Genomic DNA, 20,194 nt, shown 5'->3' with positions numbered 1-20,194 from the left:
AGAAAGCTACCAGTGTTCCTTATCAGCAAGCTTATAATGCAAAAAAAAATTCTTTAAAAAAGTTTTTCAGGCTGAAGGGAATTAATCCCGGGAGGAAAATTTGATCTTAATAAAGGAATGAACATCAAAAATGATAAATAACTGGGTAAATTAAAAATATTATGTTTTGCTTTTTTAAAAAATTCTTTATAATATACACAATTGTTTAAAGGAAATTATAACATTGCATTTATGGTTTCTATAACATGTAGATGTAATATATGTAACAACTAGAGAATAAAGGAAAAGGAGGGGTCATGGTATGGTTCTATACAGTTGCAAAGTTTCTAATTTGTAAAATAGTACAATATTAGCTATAAGATGGCTGTGGACATTTTTTTTTTTTTTGCATTACGTGGGCTTCTCACTGCTGTGGCCTCTCCCGTTGCGGAGCACAGGCTCTGGACGCGCAGGCCCAGTAGCCATGGCTCACGGGCCTAGCCGCTCCGCGGCATGTGGGATCCTCCCAGACCGGGGCACGAACCCGCGTCCCCTGCATCGGCAGGCGGACTCTCAACCACTGCGCCACCAGGGAAGCCCGGCTGTGGACATTTTAAGAATTTATGTTGTAATCCCTAGAGCACAATTTTTTAACTTTGGTACATTGACATTTTGGGCCAGATGAGTCTTCGTGGTGGGGGGCTGTCCCATGTGTTGTAGAATATTTAGCAGCATCCCTCGCCTCTACCTGCCTGTAGCAACCTGTCCACCCCAGTTGTGGTAACCAAAGATGCACAGATTGTCAAATGTTCCCTGAAGACCAGAGTCACTTGTGGTTGAAAATATACATGTACACACACACAACATTTTCTTGATGCTTCAAGTTTGTTATGTGTGTGCATACAAAAATTAAAATAGAATTCTAAAAATTATTCATATAATCCAAAAAAGATAAGAAAAGTAAGATAAATTTTAAAAATAGGATTGAGAAAAAACAAATGTAAACCCAACCATATTAAAAAAATTAAACATTATTAGGATAAATATTCTACTTAAAATGAGGAAATTATCAAAATGGATTAAAAGAGAAGTCAGATGAAATTATGCTGTTTACATGGTCATGTACTTGAAATACCAGAGATATCGACTCTTATTTTAAATATTTTATTTTAAGTATCAAGACATAGTTAGGTTGAAGTAAATAGATGGAAAATGTATCTTACAAACAGGAAAGAGAAAAATGCTTGAGACGGGTAAATTTCAAGAATAAAGTACTGCCAGAGCTAGAAACATTTCCTGATGATATATAGGTCATTTCATCAAGAACACATAATAGTAATAAATACATATGTACCTAATAGCAGAGCTTCAAAATACATTGAGCTTCTTTTACCTCTGATAATATAAAATTTATTTGTGTCAAATGGAGAAGTATTTAACTCCACCAAGCTAGAGATTTTAACACCATTGTTTCAGCAACTAATATTACGGGTATACAAAATATCACCGAAAAAGTTAGAAGAGCTGATCCACCTATCAACAACTTTGACATAGATGATATTTATAGAGCACTTTTTCCAACAATTATAGATTACATAGCTACTGAAATGCATGTGATGTGTTCTCCAAAACAGATGATATGCTGGGCCATAAACCTTGATATATTTATACACAGTTGACTCTTGAACAACTCAGGGGTTGGAGCACGAACCCTCCTCATAGTGGAAAGTCTGAGTATAACTTTCCAGTCAGCCCTCCGGATCTAGTTCCGCATCCTCAGATTCAGCCAACTCAGATTATGTAGTACTGTAGTACATATATATTGGGGAAAAAAAAACCTGTGTATAAGTGGAGCAGTTCAAACCCACATTGCTCAAGGGTCATCAACAACCTTTGACATTTATATGTTTATATTTTGGTGTCTATCTACAGAGTATATATACTTGGTCTCTGCCCCCAGTTCCTGATGTAGAGCTCCTTGTCTATTTCCTGAATAGTAGGGTGACAGAAACCTTTTTTGTTAAAATATTTGGTGTTAATCCCTAGTTCTTGACATGAGTTTCTAAGACCCTTGGAATCTCTGGAGTGATGAAAATCTTTCTTTGTATGCCAGTGAGATGACTGGTGGCTGAGGTCCCTAGATAGCTTCAGATTGTAGCTGATTGCTAGAGGAAGCAACCGTGTGACTAGAGGGTTGGAACTTCCAGCCCCGTTCACTTATCTCCAGAGAGGGGCCGGGGCTAGAGATGAACTTACTCACCAACAGCCAGTTGTTTCATCAAGCCTGCCGAATAATGAAGCCTCCATAAAAACTCTAAATGACAGGGTTTGGAAATCTTCCAGGTTGGTGAACACATCAAGGTTCTGAGAGGGTGGCACACCCCAAGGGCATGGAAACTCCATATGCCCACCCCATCACCATACCTTATCCTATGGATCTTTTCCATTAGGCTGTTCCTGAGTTGTAGCCTTTATAATAAACTGGTAACAGTAAGTTAAGTGCTTTTCTGAGTTCTGTGAGCCAGTCTAGCAAATTACTGAACTGGAGGAGGAGGTTGTGGGACCCCTCAGTTTTTAATTGGTTGGTCAGAAGTAAATACAGGTCATAACCTGGGAATTGATTGGTGTCAGAAGTGAGGGGTGGCAGTCTAGTGGAACTGAGTCCTTAGCCTGTGGGGTGTGTGCTGACTCCAGGTAGTGTCATAATTGAATTTTTGGACACCCGGTTGGTGTTCTGAGAGTTGGAGAATTGCTTAATGTGAGTGAAAAACTCACACGTTTGCTGTCAAATATGTGTGAGTAAAGAAAAAAAAAGTGTTTTTAATTAATTGGAAATGAAGTAACTTCTAAAAATCAATGATATATGTTCCTACTGTAAAAAGTTACAGTGGAGAGCAAATTAAACCTACTAAGTAGGAGAAAAAAGGGAAGTTATAAAGAAAAAATTAAATCAATGAAGTAGAGTGAAAACAATAGTAGAGAAAATTAATTAAACCAAAAGCTGGCTCTTTGTGTGGGTAAATAAAAATTGATTAACGTATACCTAGATTAACCAATAAAATCAGAAAAAAGAAGCAAATTGCAAATATCAGGAATGAAAGAGACATCATTACAGAGCCTATAGATACAAAAGGTCAAAGTATTTGACAACCAGGATGAAAGAGACTAATTGGAAGACAAAATTTATCAGAATTGACCAAAGAAGAAATAGGAAACTCTAGACCTATATCAATAAATGAAATTCAATTCATAAATTAAAACTTCCCAGCAAAGAAAATTAGAGGCCTTAATACCTTTACTGGTAAATTCTATTTAAGATATAAGAAATAAATAATACTAATCCTACACAAACTCTTTCAGAAAATTGAGAAGGAAACTCTTTCTTTCAGCAAAGATAGAGTATCAGTCTGGACCAAATAATAAAATGTATCAATAGTTGATTTTTTTGGGGGGGAGGTCTAAAAACTAAGTATTTTCTAGAGTATCACTGTCCAATACAATTTTCTGCAATGATGGAAATATCTCCCCACTGTCCAATACAGTAGTCACCAGACACATATAGCTTTGAGCACTTGAAATGTGGCTAGTGGGTCTAAGGAAGTAATTTTTTATTTAACTTAAATAGCTGCATGTGACTGGTAGTTACCATACTAGAACAACTCTAGAATACATAAACTTGAAGCATCAAGGGAATGATTCAGTGATTTTCAGTAGCCAGAGGGTGTACAGCTATTGTAATTAAAATTGTTAAAATTAAAAACAAATTATATATATATATATATATATATATATATATATATATATATGGCATGCAAAGTATACTACAGTTTTACCTGAAGAAATACTGGGACCTTCTAAAAAGAGGTGCTCACCAGGCTGTTGAAAAATGAGACTAAAATAAAGCTGAGAGGCTAGAATTAGAGATTTATTCATCATCAGAAACAAAGAAGCAAAAGAAAGTTTGAACGAACAAGGAGTAAATATTAAGTATATAAACTGAATCATATGATTCAGTAATCCATATGTTATATTAGAAAAATATTATAAAACATGTATAATACATATATTTATAACTCTAATGTATATTATATAATACGTTAAATAACTTAATGTATACTATAATATGATGGATTATGATTATAATACTTATACTTTATAATAGTACCAGTTTTCAAAGCTCTAGAGTGTAAGAGATAAACAATAAGATTGCCTGACAAAATGTAACCTTTGTTTGAGAATGCAGTGGGGTCTTGCAAAAAGTCATAATCATGAGTATGGATTTCTACCATATTGGCAAAGCTTGGAGTTGCTTGTAAGGAGGAGCTTCCGGTTGAAGGACTACCAAATATGCAGGCTTTTACTGTAATCTGTTCTACAGGCTAAAGTTAGTATTGTCAAACACTGCAGGCAACATTATAGGTTTTAGGGCTTCAGTATCATTATATCTCCCAAGGTATTAAATGCAATTCAAACACAGAAAACTGTTCTTCTCTCACTTTGTTTTTTCTTTTTGGTGAGAGATGAATAGATCACTTGAGAAATGATGATATTGACTATTGTAGTTTTAAATTTTCTTTAACACTACAGAACTGGCAAGAAGTGGCAAGCTGGTAAACCCAAATAGGCTGGTGAGGCGTGATTGCACATCACAGATCTTTTCTCTGCAACATAATGGAACAGGGTATACAGTATTGAGTTATTCCCCAATGAATTACATCCCTCTTGCATCCTTACAAATCGTTTAATTAATATTAATCATTACTAATTGTAATTACAGCTTGCCAGTAAATAATGGGAATTACATTTTTACAAATTTGGCCTCACAAAGACTTTTTTTTTCTGCATCCTGGTCATTGCGCAGTCTGCTGGCTTTCAAAGAACAAGCCAAATTGTCAAACGCTGTCAGTGTGTAATGTCATGTTCGATCTGGAGCTGAAAAATGCCACCTCAGGTTTCTGGCCTGTCTTCTATGTTGCAGAAGCACAGAATTGTTAAACAATCTGGGGAAACTGAAGGCAGCAAATGTGCAATAAAATTTCCTGTGTAGTTCAGTGCTACATAACAAGAGGGACTAATAAACCTTGCTCTACTCTTGCATTGGAGGCTGACTTATCTGTAGGAACACCAATCACAGCAGATGTAAAGAAGAACAGATAGAACTTTTAAAAAATAAACTTCAGGAAATAGTTTTAAAGTTTTTTTTCTCTCTGTGTTTCAACTAAAGCTCAAAGCTTTCCTAAAATGTTTTGTTGGAAACAATGAGAATGGAACGAGGTCTGTTTTCCATTTTCTTCCTGGTTTCTGGGCTTGCAGAATGGCCTTTTAATAACCGGAACTTGTAGGGGTGTTTTAATTAAGGACTTCATTGTTAGAAAATAATAACATAAACCTAAGATCTCCTGTGACGGTCATGCTTTATTTATGGTTTTACAACAACCTTGTGTTTTATCCTGTTGGTATATCACCATTGTATCTTGGAGTTTCTTTTGAAGTTGCCAAAAAATCCCAGAAGCTTAAAGAAGGAGAGAAAACATCTTCAGCCACTTCGTCTTTTTTTCTTGATGAAGTAATTTATCTCTGAAAACTGTACTCAATTCAGTACATGGGACTTATGAGTACATTTATTGTTTTAAAATGTCGTATTAGATCAAATGAAGAATGTGTTGAAATTAAGATACCTATTTGGTAAAAGAATTTCTATCTGTCTCTGCCAAGAATATTATGTGTATTTTCCTCACATCAGGAAATGGGCATAATTCTGATGCCTTTCACTTTATTTTTGAAAGCGCTTGTGTTTTTGTCTTATAAGGAAGGGCAAAAAGGTAAGCAATACTGACTATTCATCACCAAAATTAATTTACATTGAGGTAAGATGTTAGTGGAATTCTCTTCTCTTCCTCTTTCTAGCTCTGAAATTCCCTCCTAAGGCTGCAACGCGGGGCAGAGCAAGGTGTGCATCTGCAGCAGGGAGAAAGGGGGCCGTGATGGCTTAGAGCGGATGTCAGACCCAAGGGGATGAGTCGGCATAGACAGAGAGGGACGTCTGGCAAGGATGTCGGACACTGGTCAGGGTGATGAAGACGCTTATGTTCAGGGAGAGCCTGGTGTGCAATTTTAGAGCCCAAGCAGGGTAAGGAAGGTATCCACATGTGTAGTGGGTTGAAATATAGATCCTGGATGGATACGTCCAAGTCCTAACTCCTGGTACCAAAATCTGTATTAGTTTACCAGGGCTGCTGTGACAAATTACTGCAAACTTGGTGGCTTAATACATCAGAAATATATTCTTTTACAGTTCTGGAGGGCAGAAGATCAAAATCAAGGTATCAGCAGGGTGGTTTCCTTCTGGAGGCACTGAGCGAGAAACTGTGCCAGGCACCTCTCCTAGCTTCTGATGGCTGTCAGCATTCCCCTGACGTTCCTTGGCTTGTAGATACATAACTCCAGCCTCTTCCTCTGTCTTCACATGGCCCTCTCTCCTGTGGGTCTGTGTGTCATCTCCTTTTCTGTCTCTTATAAAGACACTTGTTTTGGGGTTTAAGGCCCTCCCTAATCCAGGGTGATCTCATCTTGAAATCCTTACCTTAGTTACATTTGCAAAGACCCTTATTCCAAATAATATCATATTCTGAGACTTCAGGTGTTCATATTTTGGGGGGGCCACTATTCAACACACTACAACATGGCAGGGGACAGCTCATCTTGTGGAGTCAGAGATCAAGGGGAGTGAGAGGGCGTCTCTGTGGAGGGGCAGCTGCATGAGGTATCAAAACCTGTGCAAGGCAAGAGAGCATCCATGCAGGAAGTGGTCTGGCACAGGGTGTCAGATCCAGAGTGGTGTGAAGAGGGCATCTGCATGGGGAAGGGGAGAGAAGGAGGCATGAGAGACTGGTCATATATGATGCAGTGATCAAACAGGCAAATATATTGAGGGTAATGGAAGTGAAGTTTCTCACTGTCAGAGAAGTTAAAAATGTGAAAAAAGAAGAAAGTATTGGAATTGAAGATACTGGTGTGAACTCATGATTTATTAAATTCAATGTGGATATAGTAACACACAGAGATGTAAATGTGCGTAGATTGTGTATATTCCCTAGCTCTATCCACTGAAGGGTCCTGGGAACAAGACACTACAATAGCAGTGAGCATACTTAGCACCCATATCTTGGCTTCTAATGACCAGACTTTACTAAAAGACAGCTCCTTGGAAAAATGGCTAATTTCAGAGTTTGGATGGAGGAAGTGTAGTATAAGCCTGGACTGTTAGAAATTGTGGAAGTATTCAAAGAATAATGGGAATATGTCAGAAGGACATAGAAGTCCCCTCGAAGAGGCTTGCATAAGCCAAATTGTGGATAATTAGAGCATGAAAGTAAATGATAGTCATGTATTACAACCTATTAAATACAAAATCGGAAGTCCATAGTGATCTCAGTAAATAAATGAGTAAAATGAAAATTTGATGAGATATTTAGATACTTTCAAATACCTCTCCACAAAATGCTTACTCACAACAAAGGGGAAAGTGAGTAGCCTTTCAGTGGGAAAACCTGGCAGAGACACCACCTTAACCAAGTGATCAAAGTGAACACCATCGGTGATGGCATAAATCAAAATCGTCACCTGATAGAATGCCATGAGAAACATCTGTGATATTCTTGCCATAGATGCACAAATAGAATCTAATTATAAGGAAGTGTCATAAACCCATCTGGGGGCACAGTCTATAAAATAATTGAACTGTAATTTTCAAAAACGTCAAAGGTATGAAAGTCAAGGAAAGACTAAGGAACTGTTCAGTCTGAAGGCATCTAGAAAGACATGATAACCCACTGCAATGTGTGATTCTGAAATGGACCCATGGTTTTGACAATTGGCAAAACTGGGAGTCTGAAAATTAGATTGTTGGTAACACCTCAATATGTGAATTGCTTAGGACATACCTGGAGCAGGGTAAGCACTCATTAATTTTAGCTTTGATTAAGATGAAGAAGAAGAGGAGGAGGAGGAGGAAAGTGAGTGAAGGACCATATGAAAAATATGTCTGGCAACTGTCTACTGTAATATCCTGGAAATTGGAAGGTGAATGTTCTGGATTCATACAGAGAAAACTGTTTCCCTCAGGTCTAGTCAAGTTAAATTGAGATATAAATATAAGTTATATTCTTTTCGGCCCACAGAGAAATAAAAAGCATTTGACCAGGTAACTCGACACTTGGGACCCAGGAATTGTAAAATTAAATTGTTTTCATGTATGTGAAAAATTCACTTTTCTTCCAGTATCCAAAGAAAAGAAATGAATATGAGAAAGGGAGCTTGAAATGTCCCATCATTGGAGTATCGGGAGCAATTCACTGAGCTACAAGGTTGGAAGAGATAATGGAAAGCATGCCAAGATCCTTTTACAATTTGGAAGAACTGATTCCTTATTCTATTTCCATTTTTCAAGGGAAATATAAATCCCAGCATAGTATTAGTACTTCTATGTAGATCTTGGCTTGTGTTTTCCAATGTGTAGAGTTCAAAGTGTGGTGTCATTTGTGTTCAGGGAAGTCCTGTGAGTATCCTCACTTACTCGTGTTGGGATCGCATTTCTGTGGCTTCGGAATATCCATAGGCCATTGTTTCAGCAACACTGACCTAATGCAGCACAACCACAACCAAGAAGTATGTCAAGAAAGTATTTCCAATAATTGCCACAAATTCAGTGTTCTAAAACTATCTCATATTGCCTTGAGTTGTCACTAAATGTGGATTTGACCCTTTTAATATGTAATCCTCAACATGCTTGATTATCTGATTTTCCAGAGGAAAATTTCCCTCATCTAGGAAATAATAAATTATTGGTATAACCTTGATGGTGAGAAAGTTAGTATGAAAGTTAGTTAAAAAAAAAAAAAAAAAACTGGAGGAGAGATGATGGAAGCAGAGAAGGAGTCAAAGCTGGCCACCTGACAGGAGGGAAGGAAACAATGAAAATGCTCATGCAGAAGTACTTCATTTCACCGTCCTGAAGAAGGAAGTGTATTTAAGAGAGCACTAGACAAAGATTCTTGAGTTCTAGTCTTACTATTAGCTATGGGAGACCTCAAAAGAGTTATGCAATTACATTATCTCTATTTACATCTATAAAATGGGGACAATAATAACTTCCCTGGCTACCTCACACAGTTGTAGTAAGGAACAATTTTATAATAAAAATGTATTATAACTTAAACATTCTACTCAGATGTAAGGTGGTATTCTCTTACATGTTTACAATGCTGATTGTACTTTAATGAACATATTTGTTATTTAATCTCTACTTAGGCTCAGAGAAGTGTATAACAAATGTGTGAGGAATTTGTATTAAAGGTAGTCTAATTAAAACAGAAATTAGGGTGCCCTAAGTCAGCAGTCCCCAACCTTTTTTGGCATCAGGGACTGGTTTCGTGGAAGACAATTTTTCCACGGACCAGGGGGATGGGTGGTGGTTTCGGGATGATTCAAGCACGTTGCATTTATTGTGCACTTTATTTCTATTATTATTACATTGTAACATATAATGAAATAATTATACCACCCACCATAATGCAGAATAAGTGGGAGCCCTGAGCTTGTTTTCACTTGCCACTCACTGATAGGGTTTTGATGTGAGTCTGCAAGCAATTGATTTATTATGGTGTCTGTGCAGTCAAACCTTTCTGCTAAGGATAATCTGTATTTGCACCCGCTCCCCAGCACCAGCATCACCGCCTCAGCTCCACCTCAGATCATCAGGCATCAGATTCTCATGAGGAGCACGCAACCTAGATCCCGCACATGGGCAGTTCACAGTAGGGTTCCAGCTCCTGTGAGAATCTAATGCTGCTGCCGATCTGACAGGAGGCGGAGCTCAGGCGGTAATGCGAGTGATGGGGAGCGGCTGTAAATACAGATGAAGCTTTACTTGCTCACCCACTACTCACCTCCTCCTGTGCAGGCCGGTTCCTAACAGGCCATGGACCGGTAGATTGGGGACACCTGCCCTAAGTGGTAAACCCCAGATTAGTGAAAATTCACTTAGCTGATTGTTTAGGATTTTGGATTGCCAGTGACAGAAACCTCAGGTAGGTGAAGCACATACCTGAGATGTTCATGATTTGATTGGGGTTCAGAAAAGGGAGAATGCTGGGATTGGCTCATACATCATCTGTGTTTTTTTATTCCCAGGCGGTCTCTTTGCATGTGGTAGCAAAGAGGACTACCTGCTAATAAAGGTCACCTTTTTAAGGGTCATTTCAAGCCATTCTGGAGAAGCATTAAAAACTACTTTGGGCGTACTGGGAAGGTTATTTTTGCTTTCCCTAGTTCATGATGAGTGGAGCACTGAGCTGAGGTGCACAGTAATGTCCTGTAGTGCAGGGGTTCGTTTAGTATGGCCAGTGGGCTGGATCTGGTTGTCAGTCTGTTTTTGCAAGTTTTATAGAAACACAGCCACAGCCATTCATTTACATATTGTGTATGCCTGCTTTCAGGCTACAACAGCAGAACTGAATAATTGTGACAGAGATATTTACTGTCTGGTCCTTTACAGAAAAAAGTTTGCTAAACCCTGCTCTAGAGGAATGTGTGTTTCTAGTCTCAGCAGTAAACTTCCTGGATTTTTGTTTTCTCATCTTTACAATGATGGCTGCAGACTGGATGATCCTTGAGAGTCCTTTCTGAAAGCCACTGTTTATTCTCCGACAGCTCTTTGGCTCTGTTCCTAATGCTACTGAATGCACAGTTTAGTGCCCTGGAATTCCCTTCTGTCTTCTGCTAAGCTCATGCCTCTTCACAGAGTTAAAATCCTGGCCAACCTTAGACATCTCCAAAGTCATTTTCCTCAATAAGAAGAACTGGATTCAAAAGTTAACCATTACGCCATACACACTACGGATGAAAAAAAAAGCACCTCTTTTATGCATTGTGTGGACTTAAGCACCTACTCAGCTTCCCAGGTAGCAGGGAAGACTCTTCTACAGCATATATTATCCATGTAGGGGCCAGAAGCTCCCCTCTACTATGAGGGTGATGAAAAGGAGGTATGGGGTGAAATGGTATGAAGGGATATAATAAAGAATCATAGAATTTGAGAATTAGAAATAGACCTCTGTGATATTTCAATCACTTAAAATTTTTTAAATGAGAAAAATGACTCCTGGTCAGCTTTCACCTCCTTAAATGACTGTATTGGCAATGCCTGTGTATTTGGGTTTAAGAGTCTCAATCTATCAGTTTTAAAAGTTTGAAGTAATGAAATTATAAAGTTAAAACAAATAGACAAAAAATTCCAGAGCCAGCCTCTTCCTCCTTTACTCTTCCTTTGGTGTTGGTTCTAATTTCTCAAGCTAGTAGGCAGTCTTTTGCTTTTTATTACTTGCTTACTGATGGCATTTGCCATTTGTAGCAGTAATAATGGGATCATCTATATGTCTATGACGTTGTTGAATGTCTAATTATATCACTAGAGAAAGGACAGTGGCATTCTCTAATTTTGTAACCCTCCAGCACCTTTGACAGGGGACTATGGTCCATATTTTATACCTTTAGTGTTTCTGCAGAAGCTGGGGAGTTAATGTATTTAGCACACTATCCTAATCACTAGCCTTTTGGGGGAGGGCTGTATATATATATATATATATATATATATATATATATATATACATACACACACACACACACACACACACACACGTTATGATGGCATCATTCCTGTTTTAACATAGGGCTGATCAAAGATGGACATGTGTTGCTCATTTTTGCATAACACTGACAAAATTACTTAATTGTCGAAAAATTGGAGCTCGACTCTAGGCATTTAATGTCATTTCAAGTATACCATAATATTTTAAGGCATAAATATTCAACTATCTTCAACAACCTGAGAACAAAAATAAATATTTTAATGAGAAAAAAAATGTGTGTTATGACAAGCTGTGACTTAATAGAGAAAGACAAGGAATAGTCTCCATAGACCAAGAGAAAAATAGGGCCTCAGATATATTTGTACTGGAATGTTATGAATGTAAAAAGCAGCTTGTCAGAAATCACCCACCAAGCTTACATTATTTCAAGACCAATGCTTCTTAATGAAAAAAAAAAAGGAGAAATCAGTTTTGCTTCTCTATGTTTACTATTTATTAAGTTTTTTAAATAATTGCTGGAGGGTTTTAATTTCAAGTACAATAGGATGACAGTAACAGTTTTAAATAAGGCAAATGTGAAAACTGCAAGTAAATGAAAAGAAAATAGGGAGAAATGTCTAATGCGTATAAAGCTTAGTACCCCAACTCTGATGTGCAAGAAATGGAATGTATCTTTCTTCATTTAAACCTAATTTCACTTTTGAGCCCCTGATCCCTGGATCTTAATTTCATTCAGTTCAGGGATGCTTCCCTTTTTCTAAGGGTTGTACCTACATTTAAGGGGATAAAATAGAGCCACAGTGTGAAGGGGGTGAGAGCTTGGCGGGGCGTTGCTATTTCGTGGCACCAGGCAGCCTTGCAGGTCTCTTTCTATGCTGGTGTTTATCCACACTGGCCTAGACCCAGATGTCTTCTTTTGCATTTGATTCTTCATTCATTCTTTTCTACAATATGACTTCTTTAGTTCTGACTCGTTCTTGAGTATTTTCAGGCCTCTTTAGATTCCATGGAGAACCTTCTATTTCCTCTTCACCTTGCTGATCCTGGGGTGGGAGGCTCTCTGAGACCTAGTTTGCCTAATCACACCTCATAGATATTTCTTTCCTGGGGTCTTGCCACCTTCCCAGGACAAAAGACTATAAGTCTTTCCTCTTAGATCTTCCAGACACCCAAGTCTAACCAGCAATTTCTCAAAAGTCCACAGAGTTTAAACACCCTTGCTTCTCCTTCAATCTCCCCTCCTTCTCTGTGGGGAAACTTTGTCTAGTTTGGAAGTAAAATGACCTGTCTTTCCCTATTGAGTATAGTCTCGAGACTGTTGCTTATTATTTGAGATTTTTCATTTCTCCCTGAGGACTAGGCTGTTAAAACAATAGGTGACTCCCTTTATCTTTTTCTTTTAGTCTTCTGCTGGGTTATGCCTTCTCTAAAGCAACAAATTAAAAATGCTTTAATTGAATAAATGGCACAAAGATCAAGGAGGACAAGCTAATATTTCAAAGTACTGTCCTGCTATAAATAAAAGTGTGCTTTAAATTACAATGGTCGGGTTACAGGTGATTAAAAACCACCTCATTCATTACTTCCAATGCTCTTGGTTTTCCAAATAGCAGATGAGGAGTCTTCCTGGGCTATTGCAATATCTATCTGAAATTAGACTCAATTCTTTGAAAGCACTAACTCATCTTTAAGATCCAGGATCATTTGCAAATAAGTGGACTTCATTGTGTTAGTTTATTACCAGCTTATTGCTGGGCCCCAGCGGAATGACAGAGTAATGGGTATTAACTAGCAAGCAGAAGTCCCATGTTCAAGTTCTGATTCTGTCACTAATTCTGAAATTCTGCAGTTAGTAGTTGCCTGCTTTGTCTTATTTAAAAATATATAATGAGGAAGTGGATTGATTTTCAAGACTTATATTTCAGTTTTATTTTGATTCAAATGTATACCACATTGGGTGACTTTGGGGTATAAGAAAAGATGAAGGAAAGATCTGGATCCTGAACCTCTAGGGCAGCGGTCCCCAACCTTTTTGGCACCAGGGACCAGTTTCGTGGAGGATAGTTTTTCCATGGACGGGGCGGGGCAAGGAGGATGGTTTCGGGATGATTCAAGCGCATTACATCTGTTGTGCACTTTATTTCTATTATTATTATATTGTAATATATAATGAACTAATTATACAACTCACCATAATGCTGATGGGAGGCGGAGCTCAGGCGGTAATGCGAGCGGTGGGGAGCGGCTGTAAATACAGATGAAGCTTCGCTAGCTCGCCCACCGCTCACCTCCTGTTGTGTGGCCCAGTTCCTAACAGGCCATGGACTGGTACTGGTCTGTGGCCCGGGGGTTGGGGACCCCTGATCTAGGCAACGCAGGTTAGTGGAGGGTATCTTGGGGGTTCTTAGAACCCCAATGCGAGGAAGAGTCAGGAGGTTATATGGAATGCAATTTGGTAAATAATCATTTCTTACTGAGCATTTTTCTTTAAGCTGTAATATGCCCACATTTTTAATCTCCACCAGGCTGAACTGTTTGACTCAGTTTATATTTCTGATATAAAACTCCATGCAGGGGCTTCCCTGGTGGCGCAGTGGTTGGGAGTCCGCCTGCCGATGCAGGGGACATGGGTTCGTGCCCCGGTCTGGGAGAATCCCACATGCCGCGGAGCGGCTGGGCCCGTGAGCTATGGCCGCTGAGCCTGCGCGTCTGGAGCCTGTGCTCTGCAACGGGAGAGGCCACAACAGTGAAAGGCCCATGTACAGCAAAAAAAAAAAAACCAAAAAACTCCATGCAGTAAAAATTGGTCTTCTTGTTTTAGGTACATATTATAAACTGCCCAATAGACTATAGAAAAATCCATACAAAATCTCTGCTCCCAGAGGATTTGTGTTTGTAATTATATGGCACTTTTTATTTTGACAGGTCGGTTTACTAGAAATTACTTAAACATTTTTAAATGATGGCCTTAAAACGGGGGTCGGGGGGGAAGAATGAGCACACTTGACCTCCCTCCCGAACGCGGAATCGCTCTTTGTGTTGAAAGTTTTGACAGAGAGAAAGAATATCCTTATTTGGTAACGGTACCCATTAAAAGGACAGTATATTACATTTCATCTTTCTCCTTCACATTCCTGCTTGAAGGATTTGCGAGCAGAGTGCTGTGAGACCTCTAGAGTTAAGAGGCTGGAGACAGGTAGTTTGGAGGATGTTTTAAGGCGTTCTCAATAATATGTATAGTCTGAGTGGTGAAGCTTAATTAGCTTCAATTAAATCCAAAACATACTGAGCAGCTACTGTGTGTCTAGCGCTGTGCTATGTGCTGATGTAGTATAAAGGGGAAATAAGAGCCATTGACTATTAGAGATGAAAAAAAAAATTACAGCAATTGATTTCCTGTCCAACACACAGTTAAAAGGTCACTAGTGCCTTCTTTTAACTTGCTGATCATTGTCAGCCCCTAATTGTAGGTGGATGGTGTGATACAATGAAAAGATGGCTATATTTAGACTCAAAAGTCCTGGGTTTGCGTTCTGACTTCACTATCTATTCTATGAACCTGTTAAATGGAGGTGAGGACTATCCCACCTGCCTTTCTGGGTTGCTTTGGGTGGCAAATAAGATGGTGTATACACCAGCTTCTTGCAAACCAGAAAAAGTCATTCTGGCTTTCTAAAGCTGTGCTCTGTGCCTGCCGATCCAATGCACCACAAGCTTCAGTTGCCCATCCCAGATACCCACTCCTCCACGAAGCTTTCCTGAGCTATCTGGAGGTAATCTCTCTGAGCTTTCATAACATTACTGCTAGTGACTCTCTTAAAGCATGAATTTTATGGTGCCCGTTATTCAAGTGATCAATTTTTAAATTGTGTATTTTTGATAAAATTAAAAATCTCATCCTATTCTTCAATATTCCTTGGAATTTCAAAATGTACTAAATACCATGAGTTAAAACATCATGGTGATTATAATGTTGAGTATTCTTTTTTAGAATATGCATGCCCCTCTCAAGACTCTAGTATACTTTCTGCCCACTCCACATCCTTTCTAAATGCCCCTTATTAAGGTTTACTGACTTAAAGGGCTTGTCTTAGACCTTGGATGGTGGAGGCTGTGCCTGCTACTCCTCCCTTTCCCCCAATAGCTAATGTGTAGTTAGTGTTCGGTGAGTATTAATTTTGGATACTAATAAGGACACTGGATAAGGCTTAAAAATCGAACACATATAAAAATTACACGGTTAACCAGGCACTGAACTGCTGTCAACCAAATAAGCTGAGCTGTCAAAACATGCTCGTAGACACACACGGGTTTATGGTTGCGAAACTAGAAGACGTGGCTGCATCTTACACCACAGAGTGAAGAGCAAAGGAGGTTATGCCTGCCACAGAGGCGGGGCTCCTGGACATGTTGCCCTTTCTTCCTGTTCATTGATACTTATTTTGGCAAATTCAGAGGGCTATCAAACTGGCATCTCATTTGTCTTTATAAACAGAATTATTTGCTGGCCTTGTAATCGAGGCCTCTGTGAGGTAACCAGCCCCTCAGTTTGTGGGAGCAGCGTTACACCTGAGCCTTAGCAGAATGGAAACCCTAAACAATAGTTCAACCCTTTAGTTTCCTTCTCAGTCACTATCTGCTTGAGAGAGCTCTGTTGGTAGAAGCAGATGCCGATGCCCAAGGTGGCAGTGCTGGAATCACATCCGCCATTTATTTCCTTGGGGGGTTTAAGATTTATTTCCCTGGGCGGTTTAAGACTAAATAAATAGAGAAATCATTTAAATAGAAAAAAGCTGAGTACTTTCTTTTTTAAAATTTTATTTATTTTTGGCTGTGTTGGGTCTTCGTTGCTGCTTTCTCTAATTGCGGTGAGCGGGGGCTACTCTTCGTTGTGGTGCGTGGGCTTCTCATTGTGGTGGCTTCTCTTGTTGCGGAACATGGGCTCTAGGCACGTGAGCTTCAGTAATTGTGGCACTCGGGCTCAGAAGTTGTGGTGCATGGGCTTAGTTGCTCTACGGCATGTGGGATCTTCCTGGACCAGGGCTCGAACCCGTGTCCCTTGCATTCACAGGCAGGTTCTTAACCACTGCGCCACCAGGGAGGTCCCAAAAGCCGTGCACTTTCAGTGTCATCTTAGAAATGAATATAGGGACAAGGTAGATGAGTGGTTAACTAGGGTCTGGGAAAGGAGTGAGGAGTGACTGTAAATGGCATAAGGTTTCTTTCTAGGGTGATTGAAATAAATTAGATCGATGATGGTTATATAGTTCTGTTAATATCCTAAAATTCATTGAATTACACCCTTAAAATGGGTGAGTTTTATTGTATTTAAACTATACCTTAAGAAAACTTGAAAAATGAAGATTTCCTAAGGTAGAATAATATTGGTAAGAGAAACAGTGTGGCCTCTGGGAGCCTCTCTGCACAGTGGACCCATAGTTAGGTAGGTATGTGACAGGGCCAGTTCTGATACCCAAGACAACTGCTCGTTATCACCCCTGACAGGCAAGTGTTCATCCCGTCACAGCAGGTGTCAGAAGGTGATGCAATTCCCTGCTGTTAGTATGATTATATTGACTTAAGTTTTTAATTTTCTTTCTTGCTGTTTTTTGGTTTTTTCCACCTTCTTGGCTACTAAAGCAGGAACATTTGTTTTTCAATTGCCTTTTCAGAAGGCAATAAAGAGGGTTTGGTCCATTCCTCTCTTCTAGATCCTTAAGATTATCAGCACCCCCTCACTGGCTTAACCAAACACAAACCAGAAGCAACACTGAAAGGATCATGAAAGAGCTGTAATATGTGTCTGCTATGGACTGAATTGTGTCTCCCCCAAATTCATATGTTGAAACCTAGGCCCACAATGTGACTGTCTGGAGACAGGGGCTTTAGGAGGCACTTGAGGTTAAATGACTTCATAAAGTAGGACCCTAATCCGATAGGAGTGGGGCCTTAAAACAGAAGGAAGAGCGAAAGCTTGCTGTCTCAATACCACCCCCTTCCCCATATGAGGACATAGAGAGGAGGAGCCAGGAAAAGAGCTCTCACCAGGCACCAAATCAGTCGGCACTGAAATCAAGATACAAATTTCAGACATGGGTTTAACAACAGATTAGATATAGCTCAAGAGAGGATTGGAACTATGGGTCTATTCCTATTCTATTTTTTGTCCTGTAAGTCAGAAGAAAATATTGATACTAAGACATGAAAAGAGAAAAAGGACAAAAATATGGAAAAAAGAGATACACGGAAGACAGTGAATTAGCTAACATACATGTAATTAAAATCTTAGATGAGGAGGAGAAAGAAAATGGTAAAAAAAAATTAGAAGAGATGTTTGAGAATTAGACAAAATGAATGAAACACATTGAACCACAAATGCAAAAAGCCTTACAAAACTAGTGTAGAAAAATATATAAGTAAACCAAACCTAGGCACACCATAATGAAATGCTAAAAACTAAAGACAAAGAAGAAATCTTGAAAGTACCCAGAGAGCTTCTGGTTCCAGACATGAATGAATACCTTGTATCACACCAACATTTTCCCAAGCACAACCATAAAAGCTAGACAAAATAAATTTTAGAAAAGCCCAAAGTCATTGGAGTACAACTATTACAGACAGGGCTTAAGGTGCTACAGTCCCTGATGGAGGGGAAGCACATCAAGGTGAGCGTCCAAGTCACACTGACTTTTTCCTCAAGGGCACTTGCCAGATCATAGCATTGGGGACATAGTGTCTGAGCAGAAAATTATAGTTTCAATGGCCCGAGAGACAAAGGCTGCAACTTGGGACTGCCAGAATTCCTAGGATGTGAAGACCAAAATCCTAGAGAGAAAAGCTGCCGAGAAGTAAGTTTAAAAATTCGCAGGAGTCATTAGCTGATATCTATGTTGTCCATGTGCAGAATAAAATCCCCCCCAAATGCTGGAAGCAGGGGCAAAGATTTGAGCAGTTGTGACTGTTGGGGAGATGAAAATTGGAGTTCAGAGTGTGCCAAGGTGAATGAACTCTGGTGACTACCCCAACTTTTAGTTGAGATTTAAGAAAGGCCACTTCCTAAGAGTAAGAGCCATACCAAAGAGGAAGGGGGAAGCTCTAATATAAACCAGCCCTAACTAAGCATAAAATAAACCTTTGACAGAGTCAAGGTGGTGCTCCTATATTTTCTATACCTGGCAGAGAAAAATTTTCTCAGTTGAAGAGGTCACCATTCAGAGCCTCTACATTTTTATATGGGTCTATTCTTAATAATTTAAAAAATTGAGGCATAGTCAATAACATGACCAAATGACTGGAAACCAAGGAAAAAAATGACAATAGAAACTGACCCCAATATGATTCAGATATTGAGGTTATCAGACAGGGTTGTAAAATAGTTACGAATAATATGTTTAAGAAAATAGAATAAAAATGGAGAATTTCAGCAGAGACTTAATCTACAAAGACAAAATCAAATTGAATATTGGAACTGAAAAATACAATGTCTGAAATTAAGAATTTGATAGATTGTTTCCATTGACTAAGTGAAGAACAATAGAGGATTAATGAACAGGAATACACATCAAAATAAAATGACAATTTTGAAGCACAGAGAGGAGAAATGGAAAATATAGAACAAATCTGAAGAGACATTAAATTGAAGCAATATTTGAATAAATGCTGAACAAGAGTTTTCAGAACTAACAGGCATCTTCAAAACACCATTTTAAGATACTCCATGCATTTCAAACAGGAGTATCTATACCTAGGAAAAATGATACCTAGTTACATCGTAATCAAATTTGATTAAAAAAAGACGAAGTTGAAAAACAGTGGAGTAAAATGTTCCATTAAAGGGGAACAACAGGGGCTTCCCTGGTGGCGCAGTGGTTGAGAGTCCGCCTGCCGATGCAGGGGACACGGGTTCGTGCCCCGGTCCGGGAAGATCCCACATGCCATGGAGCGGCTAGGCCCGTGAGCCATGGCCGCTGAGCCTGTGCGTCCGGAGCCTGTGCTCCGCAACGGGAGAGGCCACAACAGTGAGAGGCCCGCGTACCGCAAAAAAAAAAAAAAAAAGGGGGAACAACAATACTACTAATGGATCACTCTTCAACAGAAATGATGAGAGTCAGATGATAGTAAAATAATACCTTTAAATTTTGGAAAGAAATTATCTGCCAAGCTAGAATTCAATATTTGGTGAAAATACTCTTCGAATATGAGAGGGAAATGAAAATACTTCCACACAAATGAAGTGAGAACTTTTCACCATCACAAATGTACTACAAGAATTCTGAATTCTTTATAAAGTAGAATGTTGATCCTAGGAGGAAACAGAGAGATGCAGAAAGAAAAGCAAATCATAAAAAAATGGAATAATAAAATAATAATATAAATAATACAAATAAAAATTCTTGATTAATCCAAAAGAAGGCAAGAAGGGTAAATAATGGAATAGATAATAAACAAATGACAAAATGGTAGATTTAAACAAATGTACTAGTAATTAAAATAAATGGATTAAATTCTTCAGTGATAAGAAAGGTGTCAGACTAGGATAAAACAATAAAACTTGATTATATACTGTT

This window comes from Hyperoodon ampullatus (assembly GCF_949752795.1).
Source record: "Hyperoodon ampullatus genome assembly, chromosome: 10".
Taxonomy (NCBI): Eukaryota; Metazoa; Chordata; class Mammalia; order Artiodactyla; family Ziphiidae; genus Hyperoodon; species Hyperoodon ampullatus.
Note: the sequence above shows the minus strand (reverse complement) of the source record.